Below are 18,233 nucleotides of genomic sequence, written 5' to 3'. Positions count from 1 at the left end.
CCATATAAAATCCGTCCCTCGTTAGGCTGTAATTATAAAATAATCTCAAATTAAACCGATAACTTTTCGGTGTCCAACCTAGTTTATCGATTTTTTTTTGCGAAGAGGAGAAATTCCAAATGCCAAGTAAATAAAAATGGACGCTAGCAAGGAATAGAGATTTGTAAAGGTATTTTTAAAGTTAAAATATATGTATTTAAATTGCTTAATATAGCAGAAAAAATTAATCACAGTGGCACAGAGAAGAAACTTAACTTTTCCCTGAGTTGTGAGAATAACAAGCACAACAAATTTGACGGCTAATAATTTGAGATTTCCCTGTGTAAACGAGTTGATTAAAAACGAGCTTTAATTGAGGTTATATTTATATTTAAACATACTTTTAGTACGTAATTTAAGCAAATAAGAGCCACCGCACACCACAAACTTTAACGGTCGTCGATTTAGTTGGCAGTTAGATACGCTTAACAGTAGTAAGGGTTTTGTTGTTTTGAATTTTGACTTGTGCTGTTATTGCAGAGGACCATCGATATGTACTTTGTTTGAAAAAAAAACTTGAGGACTGGACAATTTTCTGTATGCATGTGTACTGTGTGACAACTTAATGCAGCTATTGTGCATAACTGTTAATAACGATTATTTAACGATAATTGCTTTGTTTTAATCATATTCATTACATTATCTAATTATTCACGATATACACACCTTATAGAAAGAAGAAGTATAAAATAATTAGCATCTTTCTATTTATTCCAAATTCAGGTTTCAGTCAATTCAAACATAGCATTATGCAGCCTTTTTACTGTAAGCATCAACTTTGGATTCCTGTTTATTTTTTAATTCAAACTTATTTCGTACACAATCCTGTGCTTGTTATTAAATCTATTTACATAGCGAAAAATAAGTCGCACGAGTTCGGTATTTTTTTTTTACCGATAAAGTCGTTTTTAGAAGCTACCAACCAAGTTTGCGCACCGCTTTAATCGCACTGATTTTCCTCTTATACTGCATTTAAACGTTTCACACTTTTACTTGTTTTGATCTAACAGAATTAATATGCAGCTCGGGAGAAAAAATACTGATTCTACCCGAAAGTCGTCTTTTTCTCCGCTTCCCAATTATATTATTCTTCTCCTGCTGGCTCGCAAACGAAGGTCAAGTTCAAAAATGCATGTCATTCATATTCGTACATATGAATGTACAGTATATGCAATTGCTTAAAAATAACTAAAACCAGTTTCGTAGTAAACAATTTCTTCACAAAATTCAATAATAACTCAATATAAAAAGTGCAATGAACCACTGGTAAACCAAAAAATCAAATTTGTGCAAATTCCAAGACAGACTTTGGAGAAAATAAGGCAGTAAACGAAACAGCTTCTAATGCTTAACTTTATATGTGTACATAAACATATATACTTATTATTTTGGGATTTCTAAAACTACCCCTGAAAATACCTGAAACCGTACCGGGTATGCAATTTATAAGAAAAATGTTGGCAAACTATAACCTTTTATTATTTTCGGAAAGAAATTCACCAGTAATTTTTCTAAAAGGCTACGTTGAGATATTGTATACTCCGAAAGCTAAAAAATCTCTAACAGTTAAAAAAAAAATACCGAAAGTAGAAAGCAAGAGCACACAAAAAGTTTAGAAAGCCATCCCAAAATTACCTATAATTCGGAAATAAAAACTCGCCAAATTAGTAACAATATCTACAAAACAAATATTATCGGTTACCATACGTCAGAACTTTCAAATGATTTAAAAAATTTGAAAAATTATAACAAATCCTTAAGACTAGATGTAGTATTTGTGCTCATCGCCATGTCATTGAAAAATGCTGTTTTAAATCAAATGTTACGTTTTTAACACGTATGTATGTATGTATCAAACGCTAAAAGTGTTGTAATACCGTTTAGTTATCAACTTAACAGAGAAAAATAAATGTATATTCGGAGCTTACACTTTTGCTAAGAGTTTAGCCGAGCTTCTCTTTTAATTTGTGGTGTATAACAGGCATGAAAAGCAGGTACAATTGTACCTTTTTCCTTCCGCAGTTGCAAGCGCCTTCTGGCCGGTTGTGGACCGCGGGCGATTAAGGGAGCTACTGCAGCTGGCTAAGCGCCACCTCTGGATTCTCACAGGTGTAATGACCGAACATTGTCCTATGGGAACCCACGCGGTGCGACTCAAGATCGTCACGGATCCCTATTGCCGCAGTTGCCTGGAAGACGAGGTGGAATCATGTCAGCACTTCTACTCAACTGCTCGGTGCGCATCTCGTCAACACTCCCGAGGGACTCTCCGGAGTGGACATCAGCTGTTTGCGGAACTTTGTTGTGAGCACCCAGCGCTTCTCGTAATTTTACACAGTTACCGTTTAAATGAACCCTTTTCCGACGTTTGCTGACCTAAAGTTATATTAGGCACAATCACTAGATTTAAGGTACAATCATCTTTTAATCAGATGAATTTTTATTCTTATTTTTACTTTTTCCTTTACTATGACCATATATTTATCTGTCGGCTTGGGAAAAAGTGGGGAAAAGTGGTCAAAAGGAAGAAATTAACAAAATCATATTATGTATTCTCTTAAACATTTTACATTGCATTTAGAACAGCCACTACGAAAAATTTGTTAAGTAATTCTTGATTTAGGAGGGTATGCATATACATATTTATGTTAGATATGTATACTTTAAGCATGTCAGGCCATCAGAAAACAAACAAGTATGTTTCTTTACAATGAAATCGAACAAATAATTAAATATAATTAAAAAATAAAAAATAAAAAAAAGTAATCACCAAATTTAATCAACTACTTCTTTGAGTATTATTGATTATTTTTTTAATGACAAATAATCATGATTGTTTTTTGATTTGATTGATTACTAATTCCTCGGTTAAAAACACTAATTGAATTACTCATTACGATTACCGAATCTATGTAATCCGTTTGATTAGTAATCGTAATCCAAAGTTGACAGATCTGTTTTTAACCGACTTCCAAAAAAGGAGTAAGTTATCAGTTCGTCGGAATATTTTTTTAATTTTATTTATTAAGAATCAACGGTATATCCTAGCTACTTCAAACTGGCACTTTAATGTTCTAAAATTGAATGGGCTACAAAAATACGTACTCAAAATCTTTTTTAAATATCTAATTAAAAACTTCGATATTTTTACGGAATTTGAAACTTAGATTTATTCGGCTTTTGTTAAGGAATAATCCATATTTTTATAAAAAAAATTCAAATTAAATAATAATAAAAAAATAGTCAAAACTTTGTGATAACACTTTTTCCTCAAAGTTGAAATCTAAATTCCGTCCAAGCTCCGTTAAACTAATATTATTCGCTTCAAGTTCCACTACCATTGCTTCGCCAAAGAAAGATCTCCGGTTTGTGACCATTGGCAACAAGCGCGCGCAAGTAATCAGAGGATCTGATAGATCGCTCTAAAGCTTTTAAAGTCCTTGTCCGAACTAAATCCGCTTTTTATTCATTGAGCAACCTTAAAATAATATACAGTTTAAGGCCTGTATGCAGCTCTCAAGAAAAGCAAACACTCCATATGAAATGACGTACAAGAAATGGCTAAGAAATTTTCTTGAGGCAAATTTCCTTAAGGCAGTACGCAGTTCTTAAGAAATTTACTACGCTTTCTACTACGGTTTTCTAAAGTTTTTTGTGAAAAAAGGGCACAAGGCAACCCAGGTTTGCAACAGAAATATATGCCCGTTCCATTATTTCTTGAGGAAAGGGTGAGGTATCAAAAATGTCAAAATTCCTTGGACACACACGCGAAATAATGGCAATTTTTTCTTGACCGTTTTCTTGAGAGCTGCATACAGGGCTTTAAGTTCGAAATGAAACAGAAACAAACTTAACCAGAAGTATATGTTTTTGTGTTTAATTAAAATGAAAGTGAAATTTTTAAAACCAATTTATTTAAAAATGCGCAAAGTGCTTCTGGTTTTGAACTCACATTCATAATAAGGAAAGAACATACTGTATTGCAGTACTGTCGAACTTAAAAGCGCTTTGCGCATTAGAAAAAAAAAATATTTTGAAAATTACACTTGCTAAGAACTGGAGGTTAGTTTAGTTTTGTTTTACTTAATATTTTTAAAACACATAATTCCAAAAAAATAAACCAAAAAAATAAGTAAACATCATTTTAAATAAGGAAAAAAAACCAAACAACAAAATATAATACCGCTTTCTTGCAGTAACAATTTGAATTGCACATTTCAATGTCTCAGTTTTAAAAAAGGAAAATTTTGTTAAAATTTGTCAAGTTTGGACACGCATATTTTCTAGCCGAAAAACGACAGAAAACGAGCTGAAAACTTACCCCACAAGTGTAGAATTTAATGGTGAATAAACTTGCATTTTTATTTTTCCAAAAAAAGTATTTTTTAAAAATTGAGTTTTGAGCACGCTTGATTGACCCCAGTGTGCATCAGTAAAGATTATGGAGAAAATTCCGTAGAATTAAAGCCGATTAAATATTTTGGTGTATAAGGACGATTTTTACAATGAATCGAAAAAATTATATGATAAGGACTAATTTGCGATTTGAATAAAAGAACGTTTCTTTCCGGCCATTTTAATTTATGCTGAGAAGCTCGAGGTAGCCACCTTTCAATATATCAAATGAAATGTATTTTTCACTTGATCCCACACATATTCGATCTTTATCAAGCTTTACATTTTGGCGTATTTTGACAGCAAAATCTACCCATTAAGTTTCATCGAAATTGGAGCACATTTAGTATTTCCCCTTCCTACGGTTATTTATTTATCCCCATGTTCAAAACTTCTTCTTTGCTCAACGAAAGAAGCAGGGACGTCAACCGGTTTTGAACCGGAAAATCGTTTTTTTTCTTTCTATTAATTAACTGAACCGTTAACCGAACCGAAATTTTCCACAAATGTTTGATCCGAACCGAAAACCGAACCACTTTTAATAAAGGTTTCAACCAATTTTCAATAGATAAATTTACCCAATTTGTTTCTTTTTGTTAAATATGGTAATACCTACCATGTTTGTTTACCATGTGGCAATATCAAATGTAGAGGCAACCCATCTGATTTGACAGATACTTGACACTTAAGCCTCTGTTAAATCAAAAACCAACAGACTTCTATGTATGTAATGCTGTGCGTTGGGTAACCGCTAACACGCGAAGCTCATTTAACAGATGTGGTAACTCTCAAGCAATGCAAAGTATGTATAACAGAGCCTTTAACCTTGCGCGTTGTTGCACTTGACACTTGTCACTTAAACTTGCGCTCTGTTTTTTTTTCAGACCCGTTAAGAATTTTTCGAAATATATGCTAAATTTTTTATTCTTATTTCTTTTCGGAAATTTGTATAAAAATATACATACATAGTTCATACTAAAACAACAGACATAAAATTATTTATTGAATTTTTCTGAGTTTTGCACAAAGTTTACGGATTTTATTTTTATGTTTTTGTTTTAGTATGAACTACCGGTATATAATTTTTTAAATTGCGAAAAGAAATTAGAGTAGATAATAAACTTAAAATAAATAAATAACTTAAAACCACATACTTAATAATTTTTTTAAATTTAATATTTTAACAAGCTAATTATAAAATTTTGTAGCTCAAGAAAAATTGCCAACAAACTGAAAATTTTTCTTGTGCTGCTAAATTACTAAAAGCCTCTTTCTATTATATTTTTTTGTTTTATTATTTATGAGCCTTTCTCTAACTTTTTGCCGATACGAGAATTCTTGCTGGCTGGGAACATACATACATACTTGGATATGGAATAGTATATGTATGTAAATAGACGCACACATCGAAAATTGTAATTATGATATTAACTATACCTCATTCACACATATGTACATATTTATTTAAATACATACATATGTATAACAGATTCTAAGACGCCAGGTACACTTGCGGTATTGTTTCTATTACTACATTTGCATTTATAGGTATGTACTAAATAAACGACTTGTTTTAACAGAAATAATAGCCTATCGCGAATTTCTTTGAAGCACTATCTCAAATTACTTTTTTTTTGTTTTTATTAAGTTTTTTTTTTTTGAGATTATTAAAATTACTAGTTAGCCTAATATTTTGAAACAAGCAAAACTTGTTCAATTAAAGAGATTAATTTGTTTGCGCTTAGATGTGCATTAGGGTGGTAAAAAGTCGGCATTCATCACACGCTAGGATTGTTCTATATCGAAAAAATATACTATTATTTTTTATTTTGAAATCAAAAAATATTTAGGGGTCGCTCAAAGCGCTCAAAATTTCCATGTTTTTTATGTGGGAAAAAACAACATTTTGTAGAAATGGTATACAATTCTTTAAAATCAATATTTTTCTATCGAAAAACTCTGAAGAGAAACTTCAGGAAATTACCAACAATAATACCCAATTGCTTATTTAACAATTTTTAATACAAAAATATTTTTTATTGGTCCCTCCATTGCATTTTCGCGGGATTTTGGCGGTCCTATAAAATATAGTTACTAACTATAAAAAATGGTTAAAAAAAACAATTGGATATTATTATTGGACAGTGTTTTCCGATCGAAAAATATTGATTTTAAATAATTCTATACCCTTTTTACGAAAAACTATTTTTTTCTTCATATAAAATACATGCGACAACTTTGAACGTTTTGGACGACCTCTAAAAATCAAAAACAGGGGTATGGTTTTTGGATATAAAACAATCCTAGGGAGTGAGACCATTAAAATTCCGACTTAACCTTTTCACGTGCATTTTTGGACCACCGGAATGTACATACATATATTGCGTGTCTCTACACATGTATGTATGTATGTATACATGTATGCCCGTACTATGTACTTGTATATACATTTTGATATAAATATGCAACTGTTAAAGTTAAAATCTAATGTACCATTATCCATAAATGCGGCTGCACTTCACACGTAAACATAGCGCATAAGTGCGGTGACCATGCAAATAAAAATTTCAAAATTTGCAGAGCATACATAAAAATTTCACGAAGTTATATAAATGTTCATCGCAATTTGAAACATTTTAATCAGATTTTCTAGAATTATTTTGGGTATGCAGTTTTGTAGCCCATTCAATTTTAGTATAATAAAGTGTAAGTTGGAAGAAGCTTGGTCTTACCGTTGATTTTTGGCAATTTTTTGTTCGCGCGTTTTCTTCCATACACTTTATGTTGAACAATCTAATTTCTATGATCAATAGCTGCCACAAAAAAATTTACCAAATATCAACGGTAAGCCCTAGCTGCTTAAAATTTATGCTTTGAATTGAATGGGTTACTGCATACTCAGAATATTTCTAAGAAATATAAAAAAAACTCGACATTTTTATGAAACTTTGTCGAGTTTTGATAATTTTTGTACGAAGTTAGAAATTTTGACTTACATGGTATATCTAACAAATACCACGTAAGCCACACTTTCATAAAAAGTAATAAACATTAAATAATCGAAACGGGAATAGCCAAAGAAAGCTAAAATGTCTCTTCCGTATTTATGTTTTTGCCACTCTATCTACAGCTTATGGTTTTCATATCCACGAATTGTTTGAAGGTATTAGTATTATTTTTTATAATTTCATTAATTATATCTTATTACATTAAACGAGCAAGTCTTGTACTTATATACATATATCCAAAGGGTTCTCGGAAACGACTCTAACGATTTTGATGAAATTTTGTACACAGATAATGTTTTGGATTTTAAGGTTATCTGAATAGGCATTATCTACGAGAAAGACTCGCATAAGATTGCCACCTGTTCCAAATTAGTTACAAATTGATTAAAACATCATAACATGGGTATCAAATGGAAGGCATTTTAAATATCCATTATTAAAAAATATTTTTAATAGGGTTGCCACCTATTTCGAATCGCATATTTATTTAATTTTTAGTTTAGGTTAAATATTATTATTCAATGTACCAAGAGAAGGTTCTTAAACAATGCTTTACCTATATAGAAAATGTTATCCCTTAGGATAATAATGTAAGGTTGCCACTTATTTTCGATTCTATACAATTTATCTAAAACATCGCAATATGGATATCAAATGAAAGGTATTATTGAAAACTTTGATCAGAAAATATTTTCTGTCAGGGTTGCCACTCTTCTACGTAATACAAATTTTTATTTTGTTAATTTCAATCAGCATTTATTTTAAGTATACAAAGTACATATACGCTCAAGATATGTACCATTCATTTCAGCTTACTTCGAAATAGGGTTCCTAAATTTTGGAGCAAGAAATTTAATATCGAAATCCAAGTTTTATTTTTTTTCAAAATATTTTTTTAAAGCTATCCAAATCTTGAAATCTTTAAAAAGTATATGCACCCCAGGCAAAGCTCGGACAACCTGGTACTTATTATGTTAACAATAAGGATGCTGGCTATAGAATAATAGTAGGGTAAGCACTGCGACCAATAGGTCTATTGTGCCCATGCTGGCTATGTTTATGGTACTATTATATTCTATGTCCTTTGTGATTAACAAGTGCTGCCTCGCTTGTACGAAAAATTGTTTTTGGGCCAGAGTAATAAATTAATAAAGAAAACACTGGAAATCGGGACTTTATCGTTTATACGACTTTTCAAAAATATTCAGCGGGACAATTTTCTCAAAATCGGTAGTGCCCCGCCAAAACCGGTACGAATGGCCACCGTACGCATAAGGCATACACACATACGAACATATATTTTGATGTTTTAAATATATTTGCACACAACTTAATGTTTATGTTTGTATAATAAATAGTTAGATATATAGTTACATACATACTTACGTGCATGCGCGCATTCTCTGTTTTACCGAGTTAATAGCGTCTAATTCAAACTGTCATGTCATGTAACATTTCTGCATCACTTAAATATGTATAAATAACTAGTCAATTAAATCAAATCAACTAGCAAGTTACGGCTACTTATGTACATACATATGTATTTATATACAGATATAATTTTTATACGAGTACCAGTATTTGCGTTTAAGTGCGTACACAGTGGCGCAGCCAGGGGGATGAGGGGGGATTTGGGAGGGATAGATCGCCCCCCCTTCGTCAGTGAAATGGAACTTTTTATTTTTGAACTAATAACACAATACTATTTTACCCTTCCGATTTATAATTTTCTTATTTCAGACTGATGGCAAATTATCTTTTAATGAATATATAAAATTATTGGTTGGTAGATTATGTATTTGAATATTTGCGAAATACACTAAGCCATTTTGCTTAGTTTCCCACAGTTTTGGGAAATAATCTATAATCTATACAAAACCTGTGCTTTTCGACTGTAAATTGTATCGACTTTTTAATTTGCTCATATGCATGCATGCATACATAGATTCCCTTCAAGACCAATGATTTGATGGTATTCACGGGAAAGTTTATGTAGGTACATTTACATATTTTACACTGTTAACATAAATGTCAAGGCAGATATTTTAAGATACACTTCTTAACAAACAAATTTTTTTTAATATATTAAAGATAAAATTGAAATAGAAAGTTCGAAATTTTTACGAAAGTTTGCCGATTTTTTTTTTAATGTTGTTCAAAGATTAAACTTATTTTCATTTAGTGTTTGTTAAGGAATAAACTATATTTTTATAAACAAATAATTCAAATTAAAATATAATAAAATAAATAGTCAAATCTAGTCAATATGTGAGTGTCGTAAAGTTATGATATTTAAGAACATCTCTTTCTTAATTAACGACGACACTGTTTCTATATGAAGCTGATTTCAACATTTTGTTTTAATAAAATTTAGTATCGAAAATATTCCTTCAAAACTTGCCTAGGAATGTGATATAGTGGTTCGTTCAACGTCATTTGGCAAATTGGGTAACTGATTGTTTATACATGCGTAAATTACGCATACATACACACATACATATGTATGTAATTGCTATGAGCGCAAAAGAGTGGTTATTAAAAAAGAAAAATCGACACCCGCACCACCTAACGGCTAATTTTTTAGTGGACTTATTTCTTTCCATTTAATTAATAAATACGGATTTTCTAAATATCTCGACTAGAGTGCGACCGAAGATAGATTTTTTTGCTGAAGCCGTTATGCTTCATACACCAAAAAAATACGATTACCAAGCAGTCCTTTCCTACAAGGAAGCCGAAAACCCTCGAGGGCATTTCCGCCATCAAACAGCTTCTCATGATAAATAGCTGCCTACCCTTCGATGGAAACATAAAGGCTTTAGATCCTCCAATTTTTAGCTCAACCTAAACACCTATACTAAACTTAATTGAAAATACTAATTTAAAAATAAGAATGAGACGAAACTTTCCTCCAAATTTTCGTATGGGTGTATTATGAGCCTCTAAACATTCACGAAACACCCTGTAATTCATATGTTCCCTTAAGGCGCAGCTCTTGCGCACAACCTGCGTACAATAAGGTCTGAATTAAACTGAAGTTGGCAAATATGTTTGTACATTAGGGTGGTCCTTAAATGTAGGAAGCAAATTCTTACATCCGATTTCTGAAGCCTCCACCCCTCCGTCGATGCTACTATAGTCCAAGATATCACATATAAATTTCGGTCCCGATTGGACATGGTTGGGGCGTGTCGCGCAGGGGGAAAAGTTCAGATTCCTCTATGGATTAATATTAATTTTTTTTCGTCTTATACCCAAAATCGAAGATATCACATATAAATTTTGGTCCGGATTGAAGTCGGTTAAGGTGTGTCGCACAGGGGTCAAAGTTCAGATTACCCTATAAAGACGTCTTAACCGACTCCAATTGGAACTAAAATTTATATGTGATATCCTCGACTTTAGTAGTATCGATTTTGAGTATTAGATGAAAAAAATATATATTTTAATTTTTCGAGTCTCTATAGAGGAATCTGTACTTTGCCCCCTGTGCGACACGCCATAACCGTCTCCAATCGGGACCAAAATTTATATGTGATATCTGTGACAGTGGTATTACCGGTTGAGGGGGTGAGACCTAAAAAAGCCTTCGTTTGATTTTTTAAGGACGACCCTAATGTACATATGTATAGGTTCAACGCAAGCACAAAACATAAATTGAAATAAATCAATACACCCAAGTTGAACAGCGGCAAAGTATTGGAATTACAATCAAAACAAAAAAAAATATATATTAATATAAGTCAACTTTTGCATTGGAGGTCAGCAACTGCGACAACACTTCACAATGCGTCGACCGGCTCATTTGCTTTTAAATACGAATTACAGCCTATGCTAAAAACAATGGACTGACTGCAGAATAAATCAGTGCATGGGTGTATTGGCGGATTGACACACGTACGGATGGATGGCTTATGGTAATTAATTGAATCGCTTGCTTATTCACGCACTTGCCAGAGCGGCGTAAGTTGTTTGGTTGCAGTTTTCGAAAGGTGCGCAGGTAAATATGTATGTCCCTACTCATAGGGCCCCGTTGTATGCATGCGTGTATCGAAGAAGCTACCAATGCCGGCAATCACGACGACAACACCAGCGACTTGTTAACCTGTCTTTAGCAAGCAATGCAGCGGCGCTGGTGTAGGGCGAAGGTGGTGTAGGAGGACGACGACCAATGAATGTCGTACGCATTCTGCATCTAGTATGAGCGTTTTTGTTAATAATGGTAATGCGAGCAAGCGACGGCAATAAACCCCAGCTTAATAAAACTACTTAAATATGTATGTATATATGTACGTACATATGTAGGTGCCACTCGTATTTTATTGTGTATGTATATGCGCTTGTATACTTACTATATAAATTAATTTGTTTATATTTTTTCTGTAACTATACGTGGGTATGTGGACGTCAACGTCGTCGTCGTTGCCGGCGTTTGAGCTGGTGTTTTGGTTTAGACTACTAGAGTGGCGCTGCTACACGCTGTGACGCTTTTTAATGCTCGTTGCTCACCATATCTCCAGTCTAGCCATGTACTCGTACACTGTGCTCTATCACCTGGTCTTGAAACAATAAGCTGTCAGTTAGGTTTTGATTTCAGTTATCGGTGCACACAAGTCGCTTATTAACGCAAAATCAACGGCCAAGCTCATCTGCCTAGTATTTGGCAATTCACTATTGCTCGCTTCAATACAGTAGATTTGTAATATTTTACGTGAAATTCAAAATATAACAGCAAACTGGAGCAGACGGTAAATTACAATTACAGAAACGTACGTCAAAATACAAAGTATAACAAAATCTGCAAAACAGATTACTGCATTAAAATGACGGAAGTGAGAAGCACGCTATAAAGACGTTATTAAATATTATCGCTAAACATGTAGTGCTGTACTACACATCTGTATTAAAGTGGTATTTATGTATAAGAGTAGTAAAAAATAATAGCAAAGTACGAAACAAAAACATAAATATTCAACTTTGCATTTTGAAAAAATATACTGGATTAGTTATAACCGAAAAAATAAAAGAAAACAAAACCAAAGGCGAATTAGCTAAACCGATTGTATGATACACCTATTTTAAAGTGTCTGCGCAGTTTTATCATTTAACTACATTAGCACATAAATGTGTATTTACATACATACTTATATGCATACTGAAATACATATTTCGAGCACTAACCGCCAAAATAACGTAAGCGGCATTTTTTCAAAATTTCCTTTTTGGTGCAGCCTAATGCATCTATGTAGATGCATTTCTGCATCAAAAACAAAATTTTTAAATGAATGTCGCTTTCGCTATTTTGGCGGTTATTGCTCGATTATTGCTATCTGCACACTTGTCATCCAATCATGATTGCGTTATCGTCTCGCCCTGATCGGCTATTTGTTAATCGTTAAGCACGCATTGTTTGTTTACATTTTATGGTGAAAAATTTGTGAAAAAGTTAATATTTGCATTAAAATTACATACAAATTAGTATTTCTGGCATAAAATCTGTGGAAATTATTAAAAAGTGGATATTTGCAATCAAATTTAATAAATGTGAGAGATTTATATATGAATGTGAGAGTTTCAAATATGACGAAATTTTAAAAAGTCTCGCCGTGCATGCACAAAACACATTTCAGAAAAAATAAAATAAGAGAGATTAATGAAAAATTATGTCTAGAATTGTTGCAGCACAGTTCATCATTTTAAAATTGCAGGTTTTTGTAAAAATTTCACAAAAATATCAACCAAAAAACAGAAAATACCTGCTCTAAACGAAATTTTAGACGCCAAATTAATTGAAATATTACGACCGAGTGTGCGAAAGTGTAGTCGTCATTTAATCGTTGCATCATGATTGTGACGGTGAAGCAACAGTGATTCGACGACCAATGTGCAGAAAGCCTTATCGTGCGCTTGCTGGAATAGTGTCATGTTTAAACAAAAATATGTTAAATACCCGTCAGTAATGCTGTTCTGTAACCAGTTAACATCTTTTTCTGTATCGTTTGGCACTTTCAGTCCGATAATTGTGGGTAGGTTAGCGATGAAAAAAAAGTGTGTTGTTCGATTTGGAACAAATTGTATATTTTTAACCGACTTCACAAAAAGAAGAAAGGTTATTTTTTTGCGTGTGTGTGTTACTGCATAAATTTTGGACCACGTTAACCGATCTCTGTAATTCTTTTTTAAAAGAAAGATGTTATCTCACAGGTAGTCCCATATTAATTTGGTTTAAATCCGATCATCGGATTGTGAAGAAATTAACGATAATCTTAAATTTTTATATGAGAATTGAAGTCGGTTTTGTTTTTTGCTTAAAATTTACTTTTTTGTTTTTTCTTATGAAATAATACTCATAAATAAACTAAATAACTGCAATCAAACAAGACAATAACCATTAAGACAAATTCGTAAATATTAGGAATTTCTGTTTAATCCGTAACAATATCTAAGAAATGTGCTACACTATATGGCCTTCATTTGCCTTCCAGAAGCGGCGAAGTCAGTTTGGCCAGTCATCGATTGCAGTACGCATCCAATAAATCGGGAAATTTTCCATTGCTCTGACAAAGGTGCGCTTCAAAGAATCAAAATATGGATGACGAGTAGTGTAAGCCATGGCCTCGAGGACGGACCACAATTTATAAGTTATCCAATAGACTGAGATCCGGTCTGCCAGATGGCCATTCAACTGTGGAAAAGAAGTTCGGAACATCAGAGGTTTGTGTCGATTTTGCCTTATGAGCTGAAGCGGAGCCTTGTTGAAGCCATCGCAGAAGCTGGGCGGTGGACACGATGACTCCTCTGAACGAGTTCGGAAGAATATCGTGATGCCAGAGTATACCCTCATTGTTTTGCTTATTGAACGATTCGTCCAGTTAAAATTTAGTCGCCAGTAAACCTAGTTCGTCTGTGACCGTTTTTTGCGTAGTGGCGAAACAAAGTTTTCAAATTTTGACTTACGTTTTGATTTCAACGCTTCTGTGAGTAAATGACCGGTGTGTCTAGAATATGCGGCGCTGAGCTCCAAGTGAGTGCTGTCTTTGCTGATATTAATTTCCTGGTTGCGCAACGGTTTTCGACGAATTACATTGGACCAGGGGCGGTTCCAGTGGGGTGGTTTTGGGGGTTAAACTACGTGTCAGTCAGTGGCGGACCCACGGGGGTGTTTTAATATGGCGCATATGTATGTATAAAATGGTGTCTATGTATTAAAACACTCCCCGTGGGTCCGCCACTGACTGACACGTAGTTTAACCCGCAAAACTCCCCCGCTGGATCCGCCACTGCATTGGACACACGAGCGCACACAAGGGGTGGGTTTTGGAGTTCAAATATTGATATCTTCTTTATTACTTCCGCCAAATAATTTTGGTAGGGTTAATATCAGCACAAAAAGTTCTATCGAGCCACATTTAGGGTTTTGGCATAGCTAGATTATTGATATTCCACACTTATGTGCACGGAACGACCTCGGCCTATTTCTGATTAAATCCTGCAGTACGGAATTTATTTATTTATTTTTATTAAAATTCTTTTTTTTTAATTTTTTATTACTTTTGAAAGTTGAGCGAATCTTGTGTTTGTATAACGTTTTATTAAAAAAGTAATTTTTTAGCTAAAAATACAACCGATCCAATGATCGAATTTTCAGCCAAAATACGGGACGACCCTTGAACTACCATCTTCCCGATAAAAAAAACAATAATTATTGAAATCGGTTCACGTGGTTCAAAGTTATGCGGTAGCATACATAAAAAAGAAAAAAAATTCCAAAGAATTGATAACCTCAAACTTTATTTGAAGTCGATTAAAAATGTTTGAATCCTTTGTTAATTTTATGTAAATAAAGTGCAATTTATGAAACTTTATCCGAAACGAATTTTCTGTATATTCTGGTGATATAACTTTAGAAGTATACATTTTTAAAATTTTTACTGAAAATATACCGAATTATGACTGCGATAAAAAATAAATTGTACGTTTTTTGAGCAAAACTTTTTCGTCGCAAAATGGAAACTTTCAAATATCATGGTAAATAGTACACGTAGTATTGGAAAATGCATTAGGCGTTGAGAATAATATGTGCTACTCATTGAAAATAAACTGTAACAATTTGAAATCTGTCACTCGTAATTATTAAAAATGTAATATTTAAAGTTCTTTTAATTAAAGATTAAAATAAGACCTTTTAAAGCTGCGTGCCTTTGAAAATATTGAAAATATAACAAATATTGCCTGAATAGGTCTTTGCGTGAATGGCTTCAAAATTTCCGTTTTTTTTTTGATGGCACACAGACAGACTAAAACATAACAGGTTGGCATTAAGCGTGATCGTTAGATAACATTCTTCACAAAGTTCGTGGAAAATGCTAAATACATAAATATTTTTTGTCTAAGATACGGCCATGAATATATACATATGTGTGTATGTAAGGATTTTCAGAAATTTGGGCAGTGCGGTATTTACTCCCAAATTAGATTTTCAATGGATCTTAAGCGAAAATTAGTTTTTCGTTCAAATTTTTGAAAACTGGGCGTGGCCCGCCCACTTATGGCAAATGTTTGTATCTCGAAAACCACTTCACCAATCTGTACCAAATGATATACAGATTGCGCCTGACCTTCTTAAATACTGTCTCCCTCTAGAAGTTTCGCTAACATTGAATTTAAAAAAATTATCGTTTTTTACTTATAACTCTTTAAGCATTTGAGAAAAATTAATCACACAAGAATTTAATGTTTCCTCAGTAGATTTCAAACAATTTGATTTAAAATTTATTTTTGTGCATTCAATTAAAAAATTTACGTTTTTTTAGCTTTGAACCGCACGGTTCCGGAGATATGCCCATATGTATGTATTGGCCTTTTTATGGAATTTTCATATCGCTAGCTTAGAGTGAAAAGTTGCTAAGTCCGCTTTTTATGAAAACTCCTATTTTGATACAGGAGGCTAGAGAAATTAAAAATGCATCGTTTTGAAAAGAATAAAGATCCTTGTTTTATGTTTGCTTGTTTATATTCAATGAGAGAAAAACCCATCCCAGATCAAAAAAAAAAGCCTCCGAAATTTTGATAAATCCAAAATAGTACAAAATATTTTAATAAAGATCGAATGCGAGATACTTGAAGAAAATGGCTTTAAGAGGTCTTTTTCGTTTCCTGCACTTTTCACTTTAAGGTAGCGATATCTGATACGCAAAAAGCATTTGAAAAATTCCAAGTCAACGGAATGCAAACAAAAAAAGTTTAGAAACCAATTTTTGATCGCAGTCATATGTGTGTATATATGTATGACGTGCTTACGTGTAGGACGTGCTTAAGCCCAAATTTAGCGACCTAAGGATCCACGGTTCATTACCGTGGAAATTGTTTTAAAAACATATTTTCAGATCAGATCAGTATAAATTTCCATAGGTGGTAAAAATTTATTACGAACTCGTTTCACTCCGACATTGTGAAGGGCCATAAAAGATTCAGGATGATGATCGTCTGGTAAAAAGATCTTTCGATGGGTGGACAGCGAAAACAAAGCTGCTCACGAACATAATGTAAGGACCAAGCGCAGGAATACCTGTCTGCAGTTGGAATGAACAACTGATGTAAGTTTGTAAAAGAGTGAGGAAATTAGTGCAGTTTTTAGTCCCAAAACTGACAAATGGTTATGGCGCCAAATAAGAAGAAGGTCAATGGACGAATACAGCAGTGTAATTTTACACCCAACACTTAATTACTGTTTGCGCGCCATGTAAAAAATTTTAATTAAAACTTGACTTTAATATTTATAAGTCATGTAATGTTTTATGAATTGGAAATATACCGATATCGTATGATACTGTGTAGTATTCAAAAATACAGTGCACTACGGAAACAAGTAAACAAATACATATTTACATATTCACGTGTGTGGTGTCAAATCGCAAGCAGTAGAGCTTACAGTGTATACATACATAAATTCAGCGTTCACCTTTTCGCCGTATTTGGGCCCTGCCTTCTAAATGTTTGTAGGTACATATTTGCATATGCATATTCTCTGTTAGTAGATACTTATTTGAATAGTTAATTTTTTTCTATTTTCAAATGACTTTTGTGCAGCACTTGAAATTGCGAGTATATACGAAAGCAAATACGGAATTGCGAATGACCTTTGTTCACCTGCAAGTGGGGCTTTTGAAATATTAATAACTTTGAAATATTAATCCTTTAGTGTTGTGCTAATTGTGGGAGCAGCCGAGTGTGTTTTTGTTGAGCTGTGCTTTTACTTTGAGGTGTTCTAGCTTGTTAGAGTTGATATTTAAAATAAAAATAAAAAAATCTTTCAATTGAAATTAGTTATTAGTTTGAGTATGAGATAGCGTGTTAATAACTTTGAAATATTAATCCTTTAGTGTTGTGCTAATTGTGAGAGCATCCGAGTGTGTTTTTGTTCAGCCGTGCTTTTACTTTGAGGTGTTCTAGCTTGTTAGTGTTGATATTTAAAATAAAATAAAATCTTCCATTTGAAATTAGTTATTATTTTGAGTTTGTGATAGCGTGCAAAGTGGAAAATTACACAAATTACGGAAGTAAAAAAATTTCTTCTACTGCATATTTTGTAGAAATATTGAGTTACATGCACTTTTATAATTTTTGAGCGCACCTGTAAGTGTTTAGTGATTTTAAATGCGGGCATACATACCCAGTAGAACTTGGGAGTATCGTACGATTGCTCGGTGAGTACTCCCTTGGGAGTATACGAATACTCCCCATCGCTCCCTATGCTTCTGTGTATAAGCATGTAATTTTGTATACTCCCTT

At 33.1% G+C, this 18,233-nt stretch overlaps 1 protein-coding gene across 8 annotated transcripts in view; it reads left to right on the top strand.

Annotated features, from left to right (window-relative positions):
• The window catches only part of LOC118742760 (aldehyde dehydrogenase, dimeric NADP-preferring), a 92,943-nt gene that overhangs the window by 40,093 nt on the left and 34,617 nt on the right, over window positions 1-18,233 (top strand). For 2 of the 8 annotated variants that reach the window (XR_004993393.1, XM_036475077.1), the window contains exon 1: window positions 12,012-12,211. The exons of 1 other annotated variant lie outside the window; for it this stretch is intronic. The gene's annotated coding sequence lies outside the window, so the exon portion shown is untranslated. Of the gene's footprint in view, window positions 1-11,222; window positions 11,360-11,980; window positions 12,212-18,233 lie in introns of those variants that run through there. 5 more of the 8 variants (XM_036475079.1, XM_036475083.1, XM_036475087.1 and 2 more) reach the window with 5 other exon arrangements.

This window comes from Rhagoletis pomonella, unplaced genomic scaffold (assembly GCF_013731165.1).
Source record: "Rhagoletis pomonella isolate Grant_MI unplaced genomic scaffold, Rhpom_1.0 Rhpom_scaffold_00007, whole genome shotgun sequence".
NCBI classification, from domain to species: Eukaryota; Metazoa; Arthropoda; class Insecta; order Diptera; family Tephritidae; genus Rhagoletis; species Rhagoletis pomonella.
Note: the sequence above shows the minus strand (reverse complement) of the source record. Positions and strands in the feature narration are given on the sequence as shown.